This window comes from Mya arenaria, chromosome 2 (genome assembly GCF_026914265.1).
Source record: "Mya arenaria isolate MELC-2E11 chromosome 2, ASM2691426v1".
In the NCBI taxonomy this organism is placed as follows: domain Eukaryota; kingdom Metazoa; phylum Mollusca; class Bivalvia; order Myida; family Myidae; genus Mya; species Mya arenaria.
Genome location: NC_069123.1, coordinates 68,988,732 through 68,998,867, shown reverse-complemented (window position 1 = coordinate 68,998,867; position 10,136 = coordinate 68,988,732).

Here is a 10,136-nt window from a genome sequence, read left to right as displayed (position 1 = left end):
CCCAAAATTTTAACCAAACTTTCTAGTCGATCAACGGCCACAATTTGTATTAATGATTCCATGGAGTTATGTAACCTAATTGCCTAATAACCCTTAAAAGACGTGCGAAGGAACTTATTGATGTATGCAGTGAATACAAATTACTGCGCGGCATGACGTTAGTAAACATCATCGCACGCGCTTTTTGGTGAAATGTACAAAAACGCGCTTTCTTATGTATTTTCTTCACCAAAAAATGTAATTTAAGGTATGCTAGAAAAAATATATATCATGTGTGTCCGTTCCGGATAGAATCAAAGTGCTGAAAGCACTGATGGACTAGGGCCTCATTCAGGGGAATGTTGACAACCATGTTCTAAGCATTGAAAAAATCGGCTCATATCACATGGGGTCACTGTTTAATGGGCTAGCTTAAACTTTAGACTAAAACTGCTTGCAAGCTGCAAAGGAAATTTGAAAAATCTTGTTAAGTGTATGTAGAGTGAGGGGGGTGGGTGGTGGGGGCTAAAGCGTTAAATCAGATAAAGTCATAGTTCTTTTGAATTTCCCAAAGTCGTTAAATCAGACTTGTACAAATTAATTTACGTGGTTGGCACACATACTTCTTTAATTTGATCAATTCCTTTTAATCAAAGGACTGTTATTTGCAGTTTCAGAGAAGATTTTCAATGATGTAATTATACACTATATAGAAAATCTGTCGCCTCTTTTTCAGGGGAACTTTAAACCACAGAGCCATACTTTAAACAATCTTTGTAAAAGACATCTACATTGTACACCTATGTCATACTGCATACACAATGCTATTAGGAAGTAGTTTTTATTTAAAAAGTGAATAATTATTTTCTCCCTCTTAATTTGTGCTTGGTATTCAATTCAAATAACATGTTTCCATGATAACTTAGTGCTGTTGATAAATATCAGGCACTGCCTTTTGTCTAATGCTATTCATATAACTGCTGCAGACTTTTGTACATAGCAAAGCAAGTTGAGTAGACTAAGATGAGATGAATATCGTTTTTAAAGTATGAAATATTGAAATGTTTTTTAAATACTTTGACCATCAAATTTCATAACATGGTATCAGCAGTTCATCACACTGCTAGTGAGAATGGAATACCAAACATAATTTTATTCTTTATTTTATACCCATCATCAATCCACATGCAATACATATCACAAAATACTTTAACCCATATTCCGCTCCAGTGCAATACGGCCATATACCACTCTTGTGACGTCGGTACCCCGCTCTTCTATCTGCTGTTGTAGAACCGAGCGTTCACGACGTAAAGCATCCAGAGAGTCGTAAGAGGTCTCCTTCTTCGGAGTCAAATTCACAAGCTCCTCTTGTATTTCCTTGTTCTCCTCCACTAGAGATCCAATGGCCTCTTGAACTTTTCGCGAAGCCTTTGTCTTCGGTCGAGCGCCATTTTCTGATGCCGCCATTTTTTCAAGTCAAATACTGGACGTTTGGACGGGACGAAATTAAACTGAACAATGACCAGATCGGATTAACACCTAAGCGACTATGGGTGACTGCGCATAAAAGTAGTTCCCATAATTATAACATTTTAGGCTAAAATGTGGTAACTGCGTTTTGATCCGGATATGGCGGAATGTCATATTTGATTCTGTTAGTTTTTTGTAGATTTTGATTTTACTCGGCTTGTGCCTTGTGGTGTCCGAATCTGCAAAATTCTACTTGAGTCGAATACAACCTACTGGATCAAAACGCAGTACTTATAACCCTATTATGTACAAAACCTGTTACACCGTGGACAGAGCATCTTTAACCCACAGGGCCATTGTAACTTTGAACAATCATTTTAAAAGACAACTACATACATGTTAAGATGCTTAAGGAAGTAGTTTGGAAAAATTTAGAATTATTTTCTCCGTCTTAATTTGTATGCATTAGATAACTCAATAAATGCAGCAGTTGGCCATTCTTATATTGTCCTCTGTCACTGTCCTGATAGCTCCCTATCTCAATAGATGCAAAAGGTTGTAGGTTCATGATTCTCCTGGTCAAATATGTCATACAGAAAGAAGATGTTGAATGTAGAATCAAGAAGCTTTCTTTTCAGGCACTTCAAATTGAATAGTACTGTAACATTTGGAGTGCCAAGAATTTGTTGGATTCCTAGGCAACAGGTATCAGGTGTTGCAGTAAATTTGGAAAATACTTTTCACCCGTCCTTGTAAATCTAAAAAAGCTTTCATTTCGCAAAAGAAGTTCATATAACTAAATTTAGGTTGCTAAATCAGAGTTTGAATAATTCTGAAAACTAGATGTGCCTTTAATTGCAGCAATTTGAACTCTAACTCATAATGTCAATTAAGCTGGTTATGCAATACTGCAGTTCCTTGGTGTTGGGATTGCTTTATTTACTTGAATAATCAAACAGTTCTTGCGTTGGAAAGTACAATGTATTAACATGCATTTTTTTTTGCCCTGACTCCATCCAAGCCTTAAATCTTCGATCAACATGTACTTGGGGCTATGTGTAATATCAATGAGAACTATCAATTATGTTCAATTTAGTGCCACTTATGATATTTCATTCCACATACAAAAACACTAACATGTTCAAACCAATATCCTATGTTATGATAAAACCATTGCCAAGATGGTAATTTGAAAAGACAAGAAATTATATCTGGTCAGGGTTTGACATAGTCTTTCTAGACAGCTGGACTTATTTTGCAGTTACTTTGAAAATCTTCAAAAGCTAAACTGATCAAGACTTGAGCAAAAAACCCACAATACCAAAAGGGGTTTTAAAGACTTATGAGATAATTCTCACATCATCTATACCATTAGTTCTTATCTACAAACTTAAGTCAACATAATAATTGATGTTTTACATAAATATTGCAATGAATAAAACATATTGCAATAAGTGCCAATAACATAGAAATCAAGTATGATCACTATAGGCCTAAACATGAGATTTCAACATTTTCCTGATAATCAATAAATAATTTTACTTAACAATTTTCTCATTTTTTACACAAGCTGAAAAAATGGTCTCTTTTTGAATACTTCACATATTTCATGACTTTCATCATCCAAACTAACATTTCGCTTGTTATTTCAATATTCAATGATTGTGTAAACATTCATAAATGATGGTTAAAATTAACATTCATGCTAATCATTCCTACCAAAAGCACCTGACTGACCAATCAGTATCCAATTTTGGCAGGGCTTATTGTTGGTTCATTGAAATCAACCATGACCTCCCATAATCTGCACTGATCAACAGTAGTTAATGAATTGTTTCAATTGTTCTTATTTTCATAAACTTAGAAAACACAACTGCAGTGAATAAAATTTATTCCTCATCACTGAGAGAAAGTTTAGAAAAATGAACGAGGCCGGGTTACATCTAGTAGGATATCAAATCCTACAAATGTATTCATCATTTTTTATAACCGTATTGAGTACATGTTAAATTTTTGTATGTCTAAAAAGTTTCATTTTTTGGTATATCAAAGAACATTTGTGTGTATAAATTTGATGATATTTTGTGATTCATTTAATTTCATTCCTGTTTCATTTAGTGTTCAATCCCAAGCTTTCTTGTTCACATTTAAGTGCAAGAAAAGTCACTGATCTGAATAAATTCATTATAATGTAAGGTCACATAAAAGATATATTGTGCTTTTTAAAAATAACATTTTTTCATCTGTTTAAAATTATGTCAACTGAAGTGCATTGACATTTTATGATGAGTTTAAAGCTGCACTCTCATTTTGACAACTTTTTTTAATTTTTGTCGTGGAACGACAATACCTAGTAATCTTTTTTAATGGAAAAAACACGAAATAACTGCTATTAATAAATCATTTGTAAACTATGGGGATCATCAGTAGTAAGTTTCAATGCATTAATTGTTCACATCGATACCAAGTTTATGTCAATTTTCTACAATTTTCTTTAATTTAAGTACATCACCTTTAAACTGTACCTTATAATGACTGTGACTTATCAAATATTTAATAGTAATGGTCTACAACCAAGATTTGTTTTAATTATTTAGGTTTCAAACTACATTGTGTATTCGATTGGAAAGGTAGTCTTGAAAGCTCACCTAGTATAATTTCTGAATACACAAGCTAATGCATCAGTCAATTGTAACCATGCCCCCCGCCCCCCGGTCCCGGTATAGCAGGGACTTTTACTTTCGGTCCAGCCAAACCCAGCTAAAGTCCCCGACCTGCGGAGATAATCTGATGGTAAAGTCCCCACCAAATGCCCCGCACCCAAGGGACATTAGGTAAAGCCCCATCAACACTGTATTTTCCGGGAAGACCTGGCACTGCGGGGCCACCTGAAAGGTAAAAACATGGCCCATTTCGCCGGCTATCCCCGGTATACCCCCGGATGTGAGAGCCGTGGTTACAATTGACTGATGGATAATGATACATAGTGATCCAAGCTCATGCCAAGATGATTTCTGGTCTGACATCGCGAGGTTAGATATTCCTAAGCATAAAAAGCCTTGACAACATTTGAGAAAGACTGTTGTGAGATTAAATCTTCATTACTTTACTGTTCCACAACATAAGGGATCTTTATTGAATATTTTGATTTTGTTCCCTAAACGCCACAAGTCAACTGATTAATTAATACAAATTCAATTATATCTCCACAATTGTCGGCACTGCATTGTTAAATAAAACTCAAAAGTTACACTTGTAAATTATTTAACCAAATACCTTTCCCTCAAATACAAATTTATATTGATCTATCAACAACAATGCATCACCATACTGTATCTCTGACTGATTTTTTTATTTTTATTCTTGGCTAGAAAACAAAAAGTGAGCACAAAGCGTCTTCAGAAAAAGAACTTGTAAAGTATGCACCAGACAATTGTAACCACGCCCCCCCCCCCGGATTTTCATCCAGCCAATCCCCGGTAAAATCCCTGCCCTGCGAGAACGAACTGGTGGTAAAATCCCGTGAATAACCCCACATCCTGGAGATCTAAGGTAAGAGCAATTTTCTGATATATTTTGAGGGAAGACAAAACCACCGCAATCACCCAGCATTGCGAGGACACTAGTTCTGGCTTCCATAACTGTAATGTTGATATTTATTTTTTTGATGTTTACAACATGTCCAAAAAGGTAATATATAATGTGTTCGCTGAAGTTCTTTAGCTACGAGGGCACCTGAAAGGTAAAAACACAGCCCTTTTCCCTGGTATATCCTCGAGGGGGCCGTGGTAACAATTGTCTGGTGCATTATGTAAGAGAGGAAATCAAAATTGAGCATGCAAGATTGTTTTATCAATGTCATGGCGATGGTTTATCACAATGTCATGCAATTACACTGAGAGTGGCTCCAAGATTTTTCTATGCACATAGGTAAACAATCATCTTATTCACAGATGCTGTGCACATATCCATATATTTGGCTTCATTTAGAATGAAACTTCATAAATAAGTATGCGCATATTTGATATTTTTTTATCTCCATTTTGCAAAATTGAAATCACATGACTTTTTCAAACGAACTTGTATTGCTTGAAAATTAACGTGTCAAATTAAAAATGCTACCCTCGGTAAGATGAAAATAAACCCGTTTGATGGTGGTAAGCATTCAATGGCGGCTTTATTGATAAATTTTCTCAATAAAACACTATGAAATTCACATCATCAGCATACGGAAGTAGTGATAACATACATGTCTGAATCATTCGGCCGCTCTGATCAGAGTAAATTTTGAGGTCAATAAGTAGACTGGTACCCTGATTTACTTTTCCTCAAAAATATAAAGTTATACAGGTACGCGGCATATGGTTTTTAGTTAACATTAATAGAATTTGAACAATAAATACCAAAAATCATGTTGTATTTAAAAAATTGCTAAGTGCCATGCGATGATTAGTTAAAAAAACTTTGTATCGAAAAGAAAAAATCACGGAAACATGCAAATTATGTCGAAAAAAGATCAGGGACCGACTTCGGAATACCAACATTGTATACAAAGGATAACACTTCTTTTTTTAAACCAACTTTCCTGGTTGTTTTCTTCTTAAACCGCACGCTTTATTCGCTTTTAATACGTATGAATTCACAAGACATGTCGAATGCGCGACGGGCACCACGGTTAGCTGATACTAATTTCTTTTCGGATAAAAGCGAAAGAGGGTACCAGTATATCAATACAGAGCATTGAACGGAAAAACCTCGATGCGTACTTTTCCAATATGTTCATATTCTTATTGCATATAATCTGACCGTATGCAAGAACATTCATGTGGTTAACCCGATTAACTCACTCGCTACGTATGCATTTATTGTGCTTCATTAAAAGAACATACAGTTAGCTTGAATTGTTAGGAGAATTATTTTTATTGGATGTTGTGATTGTAATCAGTTCTGGTACTACTTTGATTATTCAAATTCGCTAACGGCAATCCAATCAAAATACAGCGTATGAATACATTACGTCAGTGAACCCTCAGATGCGGCTTGAAAATGCAGACATCGCGGTTATGGCTATGAACTAGGCCACAAGTGCCCTAGTCCAAAAATCCGACCCTCGGGCACGCTGCGTAGCCGGTAACTCGGCAAGCCTCGTTACCAGGCAACGCAGGTGCCCTCGGGTCGGATTTTACTATCCGGAACGGGAACACATGACAGATATTATTAGTATAGCCCTCTAAATTCTTTGAATAGTCGAGCATGAAAGGCATAAAGGTTTGCAAATGTCGGTTAGTTAGTCGGTCACATTGCCTTTCGGTCGTTCGTTGAAAAGTGTGTCATATGACCTAACAACTTCGATGGTTGGTTGTCCTTGCCCAGTAGATATACTTTTAGTTTTTTGAGGTCAGTAGGTCAAGGTCACCAAACTTTTTACAAAATTTCGAGGACGGTCTGCCTAGGACCATGACACAGCAATTTTGTGAAAACTTTGTCTGCACAATATCATGAGAACGGTCTACCAATTCTTCTTTTTTCAATGGTAAATCTATTGCTAACCTCTGTTCTAACAATGTGTTGGGTGATGAATATCACTGTCTATGGGAATGCAGGTATTTCGACACAAACAACAAAATATATTCAGCGAGTTCTTCATCGATAAAAAGAATAATTTATCTTTCAGTTATTCCAAAGTAACAATCAATTGCAAGGGTAATTCTTGCATACCGGACGTGTGTTTCCAGTCATGTGACCGGTGCTGGAAAAACTCATCTTACCCCCCCCCCCCCATGTAAGATGAGTCATGCGCAACAACGCGCCACTTCTTATTTCTTTTATTGTATGGTTTATGACAAGTATATTATGCAATTTCATTAAAGCGGATTCAAAAATATAAGTTTACAATACTTTTTATTAAAATTGAAAATAAATAATCGTTAAAGCGCGATTTTTAAAGGAACTATTTGACGTCGATAGTGATTTAAAATTACTGCGCTTTATGACGTCAGTACACAACTTCGCACGCGCCTTTTCGTGTAATGTACAAAAGTGCGTTTTCTACGTGAAATTTTCCACAAATTCATAATTTTCGTTATATGCAAGAAAAAAATGCGTGCCCTCGGGTCGGACTTTTCTATTCGTACCGGAAACACATGATAGATACTTATAGTCATAATCAGTTATTACATGTTTTGGTGTTTAGGAGATAAGCAGAATTTACAAAGGAATATTTTTATCAGATATTTGCTGAACTTTTTTGACAATAATGTCTGCTTGTAAAAAAAGATCGAGACTACCCAATGCATAATGTCGCATGGTTTCTTCGTGATAAATTGTTAAGTTAGAAAACTATTGAACTAATAGTAGTTGAAATTTTCTTCCGGATTACAAAAATGTAAATGTATATCTTCAAACAGAACCATTCACCACAAAGCGATAGGATAGTGCCGATTTTTTTTGCTGCTACAACTGATTCAATTCTTGTAAAACAAATTAAATTAAAATGCTTTTTAAAGTAATTTCAGGTAAAAATAGTACTTCGTAATACTTGCAAAGCAATGAAAATATCCATTCAAAGCCAATGAGGCACTATTATTATGTTGAGTGTTATGTTTAGCTTATAAGGCCATAAAAAGGGTATATCACTATTGTAGAACAATATATCAATATAAAATGGTCAAATTTATCTTGTTCATTGAAAATATGCACACTTGTTTTAGGAAATTACGCTACAAAATCCACACTGCGGCAAAAAGTATAGGGTCGGAAGGAAAACAATGTATTTTAAGTAAGTTCGGTTAAAAGTATTACTTCGTACAACTTGTAAAGCTATGAAAACACTTAGGTTGAATCTTCATTTAAAGGCAACGGCAAAAAGTGTAGGGTCGGTCGGAAAAAAATAGCGTCGGTCTGGTTAGTGAAAACAAGCATTTCTAACGCCTTATGGTAAAATGAATACTCATTTATAACTATAATAATGTACAATTGGCTGCCAGTCATGTCCAGGTAGTTTTTGTTGTCTTATAACGCCCTGTAAACATTCGTTCTACAACCAAAAAGAAAACATAGCAAACCGAGCGAAAGCCACTTCCGAGCGGCCGCATTGTTTTGATGACAAAAGTAATAATAATAATAATAATAACTTTATTTAACGAAGGTTACATACTAAGTGTACAATCATTACAGACATACTACTTATTTCCAGCATGGCCTTCACACAAAAAGTATTACAAAAACACATATACTATACATATTAAGCAACATACAAAACATACAATCACACTATCACTATCATACATTTCTTCGACAAACACAACTCAGTTTAATATGATGATTATAAATTACAATAATTTCATACTGTAAATAATGTAGATATATTCAGTAAAACCACATTCAATCAATATATTTACATATTTGGTAGTATCCATTACAAGTTGTTGCAAGAATGTCATATACGTACATTAACACAATTCATGTAAACAATGAACTATTTATTATAATGTGATTTAAATAAAGTGTCAAGATTTTTTGTTCATGTGATAAAATTATTTTGCCAATAAGTAGCCTTTTAATGCATGTTTAAAGGCTGGTAGCTTATCTTGACATTTTATGTATGTAGGAAGATTATTCCAAATTTTCATTGCTTTATAGGCAAATGTATTTTTGATATAGTTTGTTCTAGGTTTTACAACAAAAAGATCCTTGTTTTCTGAAGAACGCAAGTTATAGTGCTCATTTTTGGCAAATGTTAACAATTCTGTCAAGTACGAAGGAGTCAAACAATTTATGCTTTTGAAAACAAGTAATGAGAGATGATAATAGCACCTGTCTTCAAAAGATAGCAACCCAGACTGTTTGAACATGTTTCCACAGTGGCTAGTTCCCGACTTCATACACTTCAGTGAGTATTGTCATCTTTTATTTATCTTTATTTAAAAGAAATGGGGATCTTTTAAACAATGTGGTAATGAAGTGCTATGTAAGGATAATGAAGCTTCACGGAAAACACATTTATATCTTAAATATGTTAATTGTTCCGGCTGTTGCATTTTTTCCAAGAAATTGTCATTTCGACTTAATTTTATTCTTCAATTGCTTTTAGGTAGTATTTCTATGATACGTATAAATCGAATACCGGGCGCTTGTGACTGCTGTAAACTCTTTTGAATGGTGAAACTTCTATGTAAACGCTTTATTCTCATTTTTCAAGCGGTATGGAAGCGAAAGAGGTGGTTGCGGAGCGAAAGCACAGCAGACAAAGCGAAAACATAACTTAAAAAAACAGCCAGTATACTTATGAAAAAATATATGTATATGTGCATATATTTCATATCTATGTAACAAGTGCCCCCAGCTAGATCCGCCACTGATGATGAGGTGGTATTGTACTGTATTGTGTTTTGTATGTGTTTTCGTGTCATTACTTCAATACGTATTTTAAGTCAGCCGTTATATTAAACACCATTTTTCTTTGTATGCATTGTGTTTTACGATAAACAAAATATATTGAAATCATAATAATTTGCGTGCCTATTTTGCTATCCAGCTCTTAAAGTACAACACCTTTGAAAAAGCTCTTATCTCGTATTTATTTATTTATCAAATACAGATATCTACAGCCATTTATAAAACATGTCACACTAAATGCAAACCGGCCTAGCATACAAAACATAACAAGGGCGTTTTATGAAAGG